The 16,518-nt window shown below is 40.5% G+C and overlaps 1 protein-coding gene across 8 annotated transcripts in view; it reads right to left on the reverse strand.

The window, feature by feature from the left end:
- The window catches only part of ARAP2 (ArfGAP with RhoGAP domain, ankyrin repeat and PH domain 2), a 219,135-nt gene that overhangs the window by 167,834 nt on the left and 34,783 nt on the right, over positions 1–16,518 (reverse strand). For 2 of the 8 annotated variants that reach the window (XM_063603753.1, XM_034958423.3), the window contains exon 1: positions 10,175–10,526. The exons of 1 other annotated variant lie outside the window; for it this stretch is intronic. The gene's annotated coding sequence lies outside the window, so the exon portion shown is untranslated. Of the gene's footprint in view, positions 1–10,174; positions 10,528–10,553; positions 10,687–10,744; positions 11,099–11,339; positions 11,412–16,518 lie in introns of those variants that run through there. 5 more of the 8 variants (XM_034958425.3, XM_003832149.5, XM_034958424.3 and 2 more) reach the window with 5 other exon arrangements.

A 16,518-nucleotide genomic window follows, 5' to 3' on the forward strand; every position in this document is an offset into this window, starting at 1 on the left:
TTACACCCTCCAATTATAACTGGGATGTGTGACAAAATGTGGTAATTACAGTCCTAAGTTCTTGAGGCTTCCCAAACATGCTTTATACCAGCCCACCTGAGCCTAAGCTCATCACTGTCCTCCTCTTGGATAAAATCCCCCATCTAACATACTGCACACAAGTTTGCAGTAAGACTAAATTAAAATCCCATCTCCTCCACTTTCTAGCAGTGTAAACATAGGCCCGTGCCCATGTCAATGTCTCTACTTCCTCTCCCATAAAATGGAAATAATCCAGGGTACCTAGCATTGGTGAGGATTAAATGAGACAATCCATCATAAGTGACTCGCACATAGTGCCTAGCACGTACTGATGCTTAGTAAACATTCACTTCTGTCACTATAATTATTTTCACCACTGTAGTCATTCTGTCCCCACAGTTAAATTTTCTGTTCTTTGAGGTCTAAAACACTCTCCTTCACAAGAGTTCTAGTGAACAAGAAATGCATCCTCTTCTCCGTATTCCTTCACTATTTACTTCTTAGAGTGTTGTCCTAGTCCGTTCAGACTGATTTAACAAAATATGAATGCTCTTGGACTTACAATGAAGTTACATCCCAATAAACCCATTGTATACTGCAAATATTATAGACTGAAAATGCATGGCTGACTGGGAGCCAGGGCTTGCTGCCACTGCCCAGCATCACTAAAGAATTGCGGTTTCTCTCAAATGCATCACATTCACTCCATCATAAAGTCGAAAAATCCCAAGTCAAACCATAATAAGTTGGGGAGCATCTGTACCTTAGATTGGGTAATTAATAAACAACAGAAGTGCATTGCTCAGAGTTCTGGAGGATGGGAAGTCCAAGGTCAAGGCACCTGCAGACATCATAGATAATGCCTTCTATGTGTCCTCACATGGCAGAAGGGCAAGGGGAAAACAAACAAGCTCCCTCAGGCCTCTCTTATGAGAAGACTAATTCCATTCACGAGAGCTCTGCCCTCACGACCTAATAACCTCCCCCAAACCCCACCTCTTAATACCATTCCCTTTGGCAGTCAGGTTTCAACATACAAATCAGGAGCGGGGGGTGGGGGACACACACATTCAGACCATAGCAAGTGTTTAACTATATTCTGCTGTTCCATAGATAGTGTAATATAAATGCCAAGACTCTGAATCCAGACAACTTGTGTTGAATTCCAATTCCTCCACTTACTAGCTTTATTATCTTGTGTATTTAACTTTTCTGTGCTTTAGTTTCTTAGTCAAAAATCATGGGAGTAATATTAGTACCTACCTCATAGGGCTACTGTGATAATTAAATGAGTTAATACAGGCACAGCACTTATAACAACAACTGGACATTAAAAATTCTAAGTAAGTGTTGCCATTATCACTATTATTTTATTATAATAAACTCTGCCAACAGGACAAACCCATATAAGCTACACAGTAAATACCAGATTACTTGCTTATAAGCATGGTGTATCATGTATATGCAGTACATGTTTAGAGAATGTATAAATAGTTGGCATTGCAGACATGGCTGTGCATTTGCCCATGCTATCCTGACCCAATTCCATGAGGCAACAAAAGGGAAGTAACATTTAAGAGTACCTGCTACATGCCCAGCTTACCATATCACTCAATAAACAGCACCTTTTTACTTTACTGTGCTATACCTTTAAACTATATCCTCAATTCAGTAACACTACCTATCTACCCTGCTCACATCCTAGCCTAAGCCACCATCATATCTCTCTTAGACCACTGCAATAGCCTCTTAGACTGATATTCCTGATTCTGTCCTGGCCCCCTCTCCCCCACACAGTAGATTCTCTCACTACAGGGGCCAGAACAATTAATGTCATAAGAAAAGTCACACCATATCACTCCCTATGACTTCCAAACTTAATCTTCCCTGACTTTCCCCTTCCATCACTTGACAGCCTCAGGGCCAGCCTCCTTTCTGTTCCTTCCTCAGACCTTACCTCTTGATCTTGTCTCTTTACAACCTTCTTCTCCAGCATATACGTATGTCTCCACAGCCACTCCATCACTTTGGTATGTCTCTGCTCAAATGCGCCCTCTTCAGATAGGTGATCCCTCCCTAATCTATGCTATACAAGCATGCCTTGTGACTCACCATCCCTTATCCTTGCTTTATCTGTCTCCACGGCTTCTACTACTGCTGGTATCTGTTGACTGCTCTGAGAGGTCAGGGATCTTGTCTACTGTTCACTGTCAGCTCAATAAATGTTTGCTGAATAACTTCTTCCTTGCTTTGTGATGAGAAGTGGAAGGTGCACATTGTTTTAAAATGTTGTCTAAGTACCAAGCTAGTATGGAGCGGATTGATTTCAAGCACAGATTTCTCTAATTCATCTAACCATTAACAGAGGTCCTCAAATCAGGAGTGAGTGTGAGGGGTGGGGCAGTAGGTATAAGTTAGAAACATTCTAAACCATCTGTGGGACTTTTAAAAACTCATGGGTTGGGCCAGGCCGGGTGAGGTGGCTCATGCCTGTAATTGCAGCGCTTTGGGAGGCAGAGGTGGGTGGATTGCTTGAGCCCACGATTTCCAGAACAGCCTGGGTGACATGGTGAAAACCTGTCTCTAACCAAAATATACAAACATCAGCCGGGTGTGGTGGTGCACACCTGTAGTCCCAGCTACTCAGAAGGCTGAGGTGGGAGGATGGGTTGAGCTCAGGAGGAGGAGGTTTCAGTGAGCTGAGATTGCATCACTGAACTCCAGTCTGGGCAACAGAGCCAGACCCTGTCTCAAAAAAAAAAAAAAAAAATTAATGGGTTGGACAAGCTTCCCCCTAATGTCTCGAATAAGGAAAGCCACTATAGTAAGCCCCTCCCAAACTCCCTCCCCATTACCCATTATCAGTGGAGCTTTGTCATAAATCCCCTAGTTGAACAAGGAAAGCAAACAACTGAAAACCATGGGTTACTTCATTAAACCATGATGTCATTGAGACAAATTCTAGAATCACCTTTGCCTAACTATATGTTACAGGATGGAAAACAGCATAGTACAATCGAATCAGTCATATGATCAATCCATTAAAACAAAAAGAGAGCATACCACTGAAAAATCAGAAACACGTCCTTAGCAAAGTTAGAAACTTTGTGAGAAAATGGGCTTAATAGCAGTCAGAGGATCACACAACTAAGGAAAAAAGCTTAAAAATATAGATTTACAAATTAGGCTGCTAAATGAATCATGAAACTTTTCAACATTATCAGTACAAGTCTTACAAATTTCCATAACAATAAGAGCTGGCCATATTCCAGAACAGTGGTTCCCAATGGATTGGAACTATATCCCTTGATTGGATTCAGAGATATATGACAAAATGCTTTTGCTGGTCTTAATGAGCAACAAATGACTAAGTGACACCAGTAGACAGAAAAAGTGACTATGACATTCTGCAGTAGTACCCAGGTAAAAAATTCAAGTGTGATTTTTACTCCTTCAACTCTCTATAATTGATCAGTTCCCAATATGGTACCCAACACTACGAATGATAAAAGAGAAAAGTGTCCCTGCCTTCAAGTGTCCCTGCAATACACCACTTCAGTTTGATGTGCGTCCATGTACATGGCTAAACCTATAAGTCTACATACCTTTACATTTAACTGCCCAAGAGTTAAGAGGCAATGACAAATTAAGGGAGAACATCTTTGTAATTGCCATATAAAGCAGTGGTAATATAGAATTTAGTTTATCAAAACTTATTGTTGCATCTATCATTGTAGAAAGACAGCTCATGCAGGACTACAGTACAGCTGATATAAGGCAACAATATGAAGCCAAAATCAAATAACAAATTATTATTTGCTAATAAACTTATTGTGGAGAAATCACTAATTCCTTGGAAAACTGGACGTCTCCATATGGACAACATGCTGAACTAATTAGCTGAGGGTACAGGTCTTCTAGAAGTCCACCTGATATGGTTTGGATGTTTTGTCCCCTCCAAATTTCATGTGGAAATGTGACCTCTGATGTTGGAGGTGGGTCTAGCAGCAGGGGACCTCGCAGTGGGAAGTCATGGGGGAGGATCCCTGATGAATGGTTTGTGTGGTCCTTGTGGTAATGAGTGAGTTCTCTATGAGTTCATGCAAGATCTGCTTGTTCAAGAGAGCCTGGCACCTCCTCCATCTCTTGCTCCTTCCTGGCATCTGATATGCTAGCTTCCCCTTTGCCTTCCACAATGATTGTAAACTTCCTGAGGCCTCACCAGAAGCTGAGTGGATGCCAGCTCCATGCTTGTACAGCCTGCAGAACTGTGAGCCAAATAAATCAATTTTCTTTATAAATTACCCAGTTTCAGGTATTCCTTTACAGCAATACAAATGGACTAATACACCACCTTTGCTTTGGTACAAAACACAGAAATAGGTACCGTGTTATTTGCACATCAAGCAAACTAATATCAAGATATTCACTCCAAGTATAGATAAAGACATGTTCAACTTGACTCTTTCCCAGAACCATGTAAAAGAGGAAGTGTTTTAGAGAAAATATGCTTATGATTGTATTCTTCCATCCCACAGTATAGAGCAGACTGCAAAAGGATGAAGGTCAGGCCTGCTAACTTATTTTTCTAGTCTGAGTGCTTAGCCCCCAGAAAAAGTATAAAACTGGTCGTTTGGCATCTCTCTCCTCCGCCATCCATTCACTTACCTTAGTGTGTGGCAACGTCAGCCCCATTAAACCCCTTACAGGAAGCCCAGTTCCCTCAATGTGGTCATCTCTTTAAATTGTGGTCACTCACAGGCTCTGACCTCCTCTGCACCCTGTTCTCTACCTCAACCACTACTTCTTTCCCACCCACCAAAACACATCCATCTTCTTTCATTCTCCCTCAGAATTACATTGCTAATAATAATAACCAGTAGTTGTGGATGTTTGCAAACCATTTGTGTAGGACCTCATTTACTCCTCACAGCTGCAGGGGAGGAAAATCCGACGCTGAACGTCACGCAATAGATAAACAGTGGAAACACTAACTTAAGTGTTTCTAAGAGTCAGACTCCACAACCTGTGCTATAAACTGTAAAGCCTCATAGTAGATATAAAATTGATTTAATAGTAAAGAGGTAGCAAAGACTTAATAGTCTCCCTCTCCTTTGTCTAGCTGTTCATAAGCGCTTATATTCACACTAGGGAAATGCTGTTTAAATATACCATATCTTGCAAATTCAAGTTTTATACACCATTTAAGTTTGATATGTGTCCATGTACGTGGCTAAACCTGGAAGCCTACATTCATTTACATTTAATTGCCTGAGAGTTGAGAGCCAATGACAAATTAAGGGAGAACATCTTTGTAATTGCTATATAAAGCAATGGTAATGTAGAATTTAGTCTATTAAAATTTATGTTGCATCTATCACTGCAGAAAGACAGCTAACACAGGACCATAGTACAATTGATATAATGCAACAATATGAAGCCAAAATCAAATAATCAAATATGACCAAAATAAGTATTCACTGCCCACATGAAGTCAATGGTTATGGTAAAAAACAAAAACAAAAACAAATCTGCTTGACAAGAAAATAAAATGTTAAGGCCAGGCATGGTGGCTCACGCCTGTAATCCCCACACACTTTGGGAGGCCAAGGTGGGTGGATCACCTGAGGTCAGGAGTTTGAGACCAGCCTGGCCAACATGGTAAAATCCCGTCTCTACTAAAAACACAAAAATTAGCTGGGCATGGTGGCACACACCTGTAATCCCAGCTACTTAGGAGGTTGAGACATGAGAATCGCTTGAACCCAGCAGGCGGAGGTTGCAGTGAGCCAATATCACGCCACTGCAGGGACAGAGAAAGACACTGTCTCAAAAAAAAAAAAGAAGAGAAAGTATTAACACAAAAAAGATACCTGACTATGATCTTAAAGGTTTAACTTCAAATGTGGTGCAAAAGTAGATAAGGAGTGGAAGCAACCCAGATATCTATGAATGGATGAATGGATAAATAAAGTGTGGTATATACACAAAATGAAATACTAAGCAGCCTTATAAAGGAATAAATACTGTCACATGCTACAATACAGATGAACCTTGAAGGTCATTATGCTAAGTGAAAAAACAGTCATAAAACAGACAAATACATGATTCCACTTACATAAGGTATCTACCGTAGTCAAATTCATAGAAAGTAGAACCATGATTACCAGAGAGGAGAAGAGAGGTAAGGAGTTGTTTAACGAGCATAGAGTTTCAGTTCTACCAACTGGAAATGGTCTGGAGATCTGTTTCACAGCATTGTAAATACACTTAGCGTTACTGAACTATACACTTTAAAATGATAAGATGGTAAATTTTATAGTATGTGTTATTTTTACCCAGTAAAAAAGGAGATCAGAAAACAGACTAGAAGATTTGGGCCAGTCTCTCAGCTCTTATTCAAATGGAACTCCCTGTACATACCTGGACTTTTTTTCTCTCCTTTGGGAGCCAATTCAAGTCTTACAAGTATGGTAACACCACATTCGTGAGGCTTCCCTGCCTATCCCATCCCTCCTCAATCCCTTATTAGTTCCACCCACGCAGTAGTATAGATAGCACAATGCCCGAAGTCCAGTCCAGGCTTCCCCACTTTTTAACTATGTAACTTAAGTTATTTAACTTCCCTGAAGCTTGTTTTTCTCATTTATAAAATGAGGGTAATATACCCTATATCATATAGTATTTCTATTAGAATTAAACAAGTAAAATATTTAAGATATATAAGAATACCTGACATGAGTTACAACTGCACCATAAATGTTGGCTAATATGAATTCACCCATTGTATACAATATTGCCTTTAATCATATTCATACCACTATATCGCACTTGGTTTGAATGGAATTCTTCGGTCTGCATAGTAGTATTACATTCCTTTAAATTATCACTGTAAATCATTCTTCTAATAAACCCACAATGCACCTAACACAGCAGTTAACATAGTTTTCTTAATGTAGTAACGTATACATGTAGTTAGAGTTGTAAGAATGATGACAATTTCACCTGAAGGCTTAACACCTGGGACACAAAGCACAGTGATTTACCAGGGATTCCAGCTCTGCCATGTGCTACCTGTGTGGCCTTGGGAGAATTCCTCTCTTTTCCTGAGCCTCACTGTTGTCATTTGTAAGCAGGGAAAATAATAGTGCCTACCTCATGGGGATATTTTGAGGATGAAATGAGCGCATATGCATTAAAATCTTAGAACAGTGCCTGGTAAGCAACAAGCATTTAATTAGTGTCTTCTGGATGGAGAATAATGGAAATTTTAGCTGAAAATAGGTAGGCTCTGGGCAAAATCATTTCATAGCTTTGATCAAGGAGTAAAGATTGTCTAAGCTATGTGTTGATTATTTTACTTATAGCACAATCTGAAAAACACAATAAAAAAACCTAAAACTTAATAACAATTTCCATCCAGTGAAGGCCACAAGTACAAATTCCTTTACTTAGTAAAAGAACATATTAGTAGCATAGGAGATACCTAGGTTTAGGTGTTCTGGATAATATCGCAATAGTTAAATGCTTGATAATCTCCTTAGCTTCTGTAAGTCTTTTGTTTTTCAAGCTGTCCATCCAGATTTTAAGTTAATTCACTAAGATTTGAGAATTTTTAAAAATTCTAATGTAGAGAGATCCCTAAGGTAAAGCCATAATTCTTGGGATATCAGAGAATAATTTATTCTTCTAGAGTTTCTACAAAAGCAGAATTTTAAAACTTTTGTATAAATGTATACTCCACCATTTCTCTGAATGTAAGTCATATTTTTAGACAAACAACCAGATGTTTCAGAATAGCCTACTGTGTTTCCTCTCTTTGCATTTATAAATAGTACTCTGACCTCTTTTCCAACTGAGTTTGAGGGTTTATTCCTATTGGTTTAGCAATTGTCAAAGTTTCTTTTTCTTATAAAAAGAGGGCATTTCAGAAAATGTCTCCTACCTTACTGGACCATTTTTTAACATGTATTCATTCAATATATATTAAGCAACACTACTCGCTCCAAGATAAGAGAGGGAGATATTTGGTGTTCAAGATAACAGCATCTACTATCTCATTTGACAACAGTGCTAAGGGCTACAAAGAAAGTGAAGATACAGTCTTCCCTCCAAGAGTTTACAATCTAAAAGGGTAGATTAGACATGACTATAAGAAAAGGTAAATGGCACATATATGAACAATCAGTTCATTATTACTCAGTAAGTGCCAATAAAGAATACCAAAGACACCACAAAAAAACAACTTTTTGCAAAAAATTTGATATATTCCAAAAAAAACACTTAAATTGTAATGGTGAGAAAAATCCAATTTTATGACCTTAATTTCCACATGGTTTTATATTTTAGTATTGTTTTAAATACATGGAGAAGTGGCCCCATCATCCTTCATGAGTTCTCAGGAACTCTAAAAAATCTCAAATCTGCCACCTAAACCACTGCTTCAACCCAAATCAGGCCTCCTTTGTTTTCTCTGCAGCATGGGTAAATAAGCTTGCGCTGAACAGAAACTGAAACAAAATTTCACAGGACAACTTTCTAACTAGAAAAGATCACGTGAGGAGAATACCATTGAGTACTGTTTCATTTAAAGAAGAAACAAGTGAGCAAAATGGTTTAACTACCATTATATATTTAATCTGGCCAATACTTAGAAGTAATAACTAAAATGATAAATTACAAGGTCCAGAACTTTGCAGAAAAGATTAAGACAGCGTCTCATAGCCTCTAATCTCACATCCACCATATGTGGTCAAAGCTAAGACATATTTCCCAGATTATTAAGAAGTTCTCTACCTAATTAATATTTCACCAAGAATTCCCAAAATTCTTACAATGTGGCATGTGCAAAGATTGTATCCAAGAAATGTGTCAATAAATAAATGAGGACAGGTGGAAATGTATGCTAAAAGAAAACTATTAAAGCAATGACTATTATTTATACTTAGCATTTTTATGGTCACTTTCACCAAACTTTCTCACAGTTGCAGGGAGGTGGGTTAGAAAGTAACAAAACGAAACAACGACAACAAAAAACTTCTCATATATCATGAAGTCTATAACCCAGAATTCTACGTAGACTTTAAAAACTTCATAGTTTCAATGCATTAAAGTTCTTAAGAAAACTGTAATTCATTATAATCTGAGTTCTATACTTATCCACAGTATCCAAGAATAGTTGGATCTGATATTATTGCATATCCATGAGCCTTACACTGCAAGAAGCTTGCGGTGATATTACAAAAACAAGAATTTGTTTTTAAACGTACCATCAGCTTCTCCTTTTACAGATAAGCCACATAAAATCTGACAGGTTTACAGACGAAGGAAAAAATACAAACACAAGCACACCCATATAAATACGTTTTAACAAGCTCTCTCACTTACCCTCTAGGTACATTTTAATTCAAATAAATCTTTGAGTACTGACAAATCTATATAAAACCCTCTTCGTGTTAGGAACCACCTTAAATGTGTATGTGTTAAACATGTTTAGAAAGAAGCCAGGAAGATATTTGCACTTAACCCTAGCCTAGTTCCATGACCCACTTTTTTTTCTTCTTTAAACGTTGTTGGACAAAGAATGTCATGAGTATTTTCTCTCAATATTTCTCCTGTAAGTGTATGGAAGTCATAAATAAGAGTTAAAAAAAAAGAGTTTAAAGGTATTTCTCTTTTTTTCCTTAAAAAAAGTTAGCTTGCTTTTTATCTTCCAATTACTTATGGGCAAAGTTCCATGGGCCTGTGGGGGTGTAGAGTGCTTAAGTGCAGAGAAATCAATACTGAGCTTGTAAGTACAATACTATTATGAGTAATAACAATGACATCCTATTAAATGTACTTTTAAAAATAGCTTATTTTCAATACACTTCTTGATTTTTTTTTAAACCGAAGGCTGTATTCTACTGAACAGCCTACTTCAAGGACAAGCTTGCAAAAAAAAAAAAAAAAGAATTTGCTATCAGGATACCTACTTACAACACCCTAAGATGTCACTATTCCACACAAATTAGCTTATTTTCTTGTGTTTTCCTCTAATTATCAAAGGCTATATAATCCACGAACCCTTTCCCCAAATCAAAATAACTCCAGATCACCTCAAGGTAGGAGGTGTTCAAGAAAACAAGCCAGAATTAGATAAAATAAAACTTACTTTATTAAATAGGATGGACACCACTTCTCCCAAGAGAACTGTCTCCAAAAGTAAACAAGAAAGATCAATCTGGTAAACTCACATCATACAGGTTCCCGTGTAAGGTATCGGGTTCAGGCAGGTGGAGGCCAAATGATCGTAATTAAAGTTAATTAACAGGCCAGTCGTCTTAACGTGGTTAACAAGCAGGGTGCGGGGCAGCACAGACACCCGGGCAAAGTCATGATCTCTACCGAGTAAATAACTTGGTGCCTGAAACTCACTACAGCTTCTTCTTATTTGGAGGTAGGGGAGAGGAATGGAGGGAGTGTCTAGCTGTCTATCCGGATCCTCACCCTCCCGGGTCAAATCCCAGAAGTGGAGTTCTTGGATCACTTACCGGCTTCTGGTTTCCTTTCAGACGCCCACACGCGGGAGCGAAATCCAAGGGGCGGACACCAGAGCCGAGCACTTTGCGCTGAGGAAATTTACCCGGTGAAGTGTCGAAAAGCCCCAGCCCCTCCAGACAGGGTCCTCCCACCCCCGCGTGGGCCATCCCGGCCCAGCCTTCCCGAGGCCCCGGGTACTCGCCTTGCGCTCGGGTCGCGGAGTTCGAAAAGCTAGGTGAGGCGGCGCTGGGAAGCTCAGCGCCGGCGTCTCTCCCAGCCTTGGGCGCTCGGTCCTCGCCCCTCTGCCGGAGGCGCCAGGCCTCCTCCTTCCCGGTCCCCGCCGGCTGTCCGCAGCCGCCTCTGCTGCCTGGCGGCGGCCGCGCGGGCGGCGCTGTTAGTGGGGCCGGCGTGTCCCGGCCGCCGCACCTGGAGGCGGGGAGCGCGGGGAGCGCGGGGAGCGCGGGCCGCGGACCCGCGCTCAGCTCCGGAAACGCCGAGCCCGGCGCCCGCGCCTTGCTCAGGTGCTCCCGCGCCTCGCCTCGGCCGCCGCTTCCTCTCCGCCCGCGGGGGCGGGGAGCAGGCGCCCCGCGCGGGGGAAGCCGGAGCTCAACGGCGGGGGCGGCCCAGCCGGCCTCCCTGGTTCCGCAGCATAGTTGGGTGACTGACTCAGACCGCCGCGACTTGGCCGCGCCTGGCACCCTCGCCACCTGGCGCACCTCGGCCCGGAGGCGTCAGACCCCGCTGGGGAAGCTGCGGGGGCGCGCCCTGGAGCCCAGAGCGACAAGGGCATTACCCACCTTCCCGGGACGGAGATGCCCAGGACCTTGTGTTGGCTCCTCCTGGCCAGTGGGTTTGTCTGTGCGCACTCATGGGGGGTTGAATGTCAAATGGGCGGAACCTCGCCACGACTGATTATTAGTATTACTCTTCCAAGTACTTAAAGTGTTAGCTCAGCGTTTCCCAAACTGAAGACTCATCTAGGGCACTATTTTCCCCAGGCTGCTTCTATGTAAATTTGCTCCTTCTTGCACCTGTGGCGGTTAGATCCCAGAGGGGCATTTCCCCTTTGAGTTGGACTCTGACAAAGGAGGCAGCGAAGGAAAATAGGGGATCCCAAAGAACCCTTGTGGACCTCCAAATATCTAAGCGTCCGTAAAATCCAGTTATTTGCAAGTGAGTTCACAGACCAACTACTTTTTTTTTTTTTTTTTTTTTTTTTAGACAGGGTCTCACTTTGTCACCCAGGCTGGAGTGTAGTGGGGCAATCTCAGCTCATTGCGCCTCCGCCTCTGGGTCCAAGCTATCCTCCCACGTCAGCCTCCCAAGTAGCTGGGATTACAGGCGCGCACCATCAGCCAAGGTAATTTTGTTTGTATTTTTGGTATAGGCGGAGTTTCGCCTTGTTGCCCAGGCTGGTCTCAAACTCCTGACCTCAAGTGATCCACCTGCCTCGGCCTCCCAAAGTGCTGGGATTACAGGCGTGAGACACTGCCCCCTACCAGCTTTTTTTTTTTTTTTATAAACATCTCCCACAGACTACCTGAAATTCTCTTCATTAAAAGGTGAAATGTATTTATCTTTCCCCTGTTCCTGTTGATGGAAGTGAAGCAATTAAGGAAAGCGCAGACCTTATTATGAAAATGAGATAATTGGTGAAGTGCGGAAAGAGAGAGGCTTCCCACGAGCCTGGGCCCTTAGGATTCTTCAGTCATCACCTTCACCCACACTAACTACCTGCCCAAAGCACCGTCTTTCCCTGGGGAGACTCTGAAGCAGCTCTGTCTTACTAGAGATACCAAATATCCAGTTCCTTTTGAACTTAATACCTCATAGCCGACCTCATTTCCACCAGGAAAGTTTTATTGACATTTTCCAAACCACGGGAACTTTTTCTCTGGATTCCTATAGCATTTATAGGAGGAATTTTATTTATGTGGCTCTTTTCTGGCTTCATTCTGTCTGTGTGTGTGTTTCTTTTGTTCTTTTTCCCTTTTCCCTCTCCAAATTCTCACATACTTCTCTTTTTTTTTTTAATCTCTCTCTTTTTTGTTTTTGCTTTTGTTTTCGACTGAGTCCCGCTGTATCGCCCAGGCTGGAGCGTGGAGAGCAGTGGCGCGATCTCAGCTCACTGCAGCCTCCGCCTCCTGGGTTCAAGCCATTCTCCCGCCTCAGCCTCCTGAGTAGCTGGGATTACAGGCATGCACCACCACGCCTAGCTAATTTTCGTGTTTTTAGTAGAGGCAGGGTTTCACCATGTTGGCCAGGGTGGTCTGAAACTCATGGCCTCAAGTGATTCGCCTGCGTTGGCCTCCAGAAGTGCTGAGATTACAGGCGTGAGCCACCATGCCTGGCTCTATTTTTATCATTGTAAGCCATCTTCGGTCCTTCTCTAAACAAGGTGGGTTATAAATAAAAATTATTAGATCAGTTATCTTATGTGTGGGAGGTTCAAGCATTGCTTTGTCCTCAAGTTACTTCGCTTGGTAGATTTTATAAACTGAGAAATTGTCTCTCTGCCTCTTCGCAAAAATATCTTAGTTCTTTGATTATTATTCAGTCATTTATTCTTTAAAATTATTAATCACTGTTTGGCATTTTGAAAATACAGTGGTTAGCAAATACAATGCAATCTCTGGATTTAGTGTTTTCTAAGGGGAAATAAAGGTAAATGCTACAAGGTACAACAATGACTTCATAATAGCCCTGGGAAATAAAGAAGAACAATGCTCACTTATTGAATGTATACATTAGTTATAAGATGTATTCTGGTTTAATGAATCTTAATATATGGAGGAAAATAAAAATGTCTGAGGAAATACGGCAAAAGCTACCTTTTATTAATTGATCGATAGTCACCAGACTCTAGTCAAATACCTAACATATATGCTGTGTATACACAACATGTGTGAGTTAAAATTCTTTTTTCAATTTTATAAATATAGGTTTAATTGAAACTTAAAGAGGTTAAGTAGTAAATAGTGAATACATTGAATACATTTAGGCTATATTCTTACGGTATACATTTTTTATTTTGCAACCTTCACAGTGAGGTATTCAGAGAGCAAAGTACACAGGGAAATTGGCTTTACAAGGATTAAGGTATGGGCCAGGCACAGTGGCTCACGCCTGTAATCCCAGCACTTTGGGAGGCAGAGGCGGGCAGATAACCTGAGGTCTGGAGTTCGAGACCAGCCTGGCCAACATGGCGAAACCCCATCTCTACTAAAAATACAAAAAAATTAGCTGGACATGGTGGTGCATGCCTGTAATCCCAGGTACTCAGGAGGCTGAGGCAGGAGAATCACTTGAACCTGGGAGGTGGAGGTTGCAGTGAGCCGAGATCGCACCATTGCACTCCAGACTCCAGCCTGGACAACGAGACTGAAACTCCATCCCCCACCCTCCAAAACAAAAAAAAAAAGGTAAGAAAATATGTTTACTCTCAAGACCATTGGAACATATATTCCCAGTAATTTTCATCTAGGCTGAAATGATTCCACAATGACGAGCTCCTGCACATTTTCCCCAGATTTTTAGTAAAAAAGCAGGTAAAGATGTGTCTATGCCTATCTATGTATTTACTATTGTGATCTCTTGTTGCTCTACTTGTCGAGGAGACAATTTGAGAGAGTGAAAATCTTCCTCCTCTCCTCCTCCTCCTCACTCTCTCCTTCTCCTCCTCACTCTCTCCTCTCTCCCTCCTTTTCCTCCTTCTACTTTTTCTTATAACATGATGGCTAATACCCATTGAGCACTGTGTGCCAATTGCTATTCCAGGCATTTTAATTACAAGAGCTCATTTAAGTATCTCAACAGTTCCTTGGAGAGATGTTATCTCCTTGATAAGAAAACTTAAGAGACAGAAAAATTGAATGCTTTACACAAATCAAACAATTAGGACTGTACGGGAGGGAGAATTCCAACCCAGTCTTCTCCAGGATCTATTCTGCACTGTATTGTGTCTTGAAGAAAGTAGAAGGCTTGGAAAAGGCTGCATTCAAGATGGAACCAGTATAGGTTGCGGCATTTTTTAAAGCAAATTCATTAACTTACCTGAGCCTCAGTTTCCCCATATGTAAACTGAGAATAATAATACCTATGAGAATTTAATATGATTATATATCTACAACACCTAAAAAAATAGTAACCCCTCAATGCATTTACTTTTAGTTTATCTTCTCAAATTATTCTTCAAGATTTGATTCAAATCCTACCTCCTTCTCAAGACTTTCGAAATCTCTGATACTCGGAATTATGTACACAACAGGATTTAAAATAATCTTTCCTTTTTTTTCTAAAAGAAAATCCAGTATTGCTTTTGCCAAATATGAAAATTAGGTATATAGATAAAATAAGCAAATGTCTACTTATTTAATTCATCAATTTAGATGAATATCTATAGAAGTAAAATTATATTTTAAACTATACTGTTATTTCCACTTATATTTTATGGAATATTTTAATTCACATTTTCAAATTTTAACATTCAACGACTTCATCACTATGAGCTGATTTTTTCTTTTTTCTTTTCTTTTCTTTCTTTTTTTTTTTTTTTTTGAGACATAGTCTCATCACTCTGTCACCCAGGCTGGAATGTAGTAGTGCAATCTCGGCTCTCTGCAACCTTCACCTCCTGGATTCAAGTGATTCTCCTGCCTCAGTCTCCTGAGTAGCTGGGATTACAAGTATGCACTGCCATGCCCGGCTAATTTTGTATTTTTAGTAGAGACGGGGTTTCTCCATGTTGACCAAGCTGGTCTCAAACCCCTGGCCTCAAGTGATTCGCCCACCTCGACCTCCCAAAGTGCTGGATTACAGGCATGAGCCACCGAACCTGGCCACTACAGGCATATTTCTGATATATATTTTTTCTTGCTTTTCTGTATACCATCTCAGCCCTATCCTTCAGCCCTGCTCCCAGGGATCCACTCCCCAGTAAAGTGTTCACATATAGGTTTTTGCCTTGGGCTGTATTTTCTGGGGGAGCTTTGGCTAAGACATTTTTCTTCACATCCTCTTATATTTATTTGTTCAGTAGCTTATTCTCTGCTTTAGATACAAGCTTTCTTTTTAGCTTGGAAAACGGTAAATTATTTTTTAAAGTTTTAATTGACAAATAAAAATGTATATATCATGGACAACATGTTTTGAATATGTTTACATTGTAGAATGGCTAAAACTAGATAGTTAACATATGCTCTACCTTGCGTTCTTTTTTTTTTTTTGTGGTAAGAACACTTAAAATCTACTTTCTCAGGGATTTTTAAGAATACAGTACATTGTTATTAACTTTAATCACCATATTGTGTGCTAGATTTCTTCTATCTAACCGAAATTTTGTATCCTTTCGCCAGTATCACCCCAACTCCCCCCTTTCCCAGCCCGCTAAGTACCATTCCACTCTCCTATAAATTCAGCTTTTTTAGATTACATGTGTAAGTGAGATAACACAATATTTGTCTTTCTGTGCCTTGTTTATTTCACTTAACATAATTCCCACTAGGTTCGTTTACATTGTCACAAACGATATGATTTTCCTCTTTTTTAAGGCTGAATAGTATTCTGTTGTGTATACATGCCACTTTTTTTTAATCCATTGATTCACTGATAGCCACAAGTTGATTCCATATCTTAGATATTGTGGCCCGTGCTGCAGTAAACATGGGAGTGCAGATACCTCTTCAACCTCAGGAGTTTAGTAGTTTGCCATTCAGATTAATGTACAATAATGGGAGGAAATATAGAAATAATAAATAAATTATGACACATATATTTTTGTACCAGGCATTGTGACACATTATTAGCTTTGTAAATTCTCTCAACAGGGCTAGGAGGTAAGTAATATCAGTATCTCCCTTTTAGCCAATGATGAAACTGAAAGGTTATCCAAGAACTCACGAGTAGTAAATAAGGTAATCAGGCGTTGAGATAATGTGAATTCAAAGTACATGCATTAAGTATTATGCTGTGATGCCT

This window comes from Pan paniscus, chromosome 3, assembly GCF_029289425.2.
Source record: "Pan paniscus chromosome 3, NHGRI_mPanPan1-v2.0_pri, whole genome shotgun sequence".
In the NCBI taxonomy this organism is placed as follows: Eukaryota; Metazoa; Chordata; class Mammalia; order Primates; family Hominidae; genus Pan; species Pan paniscus.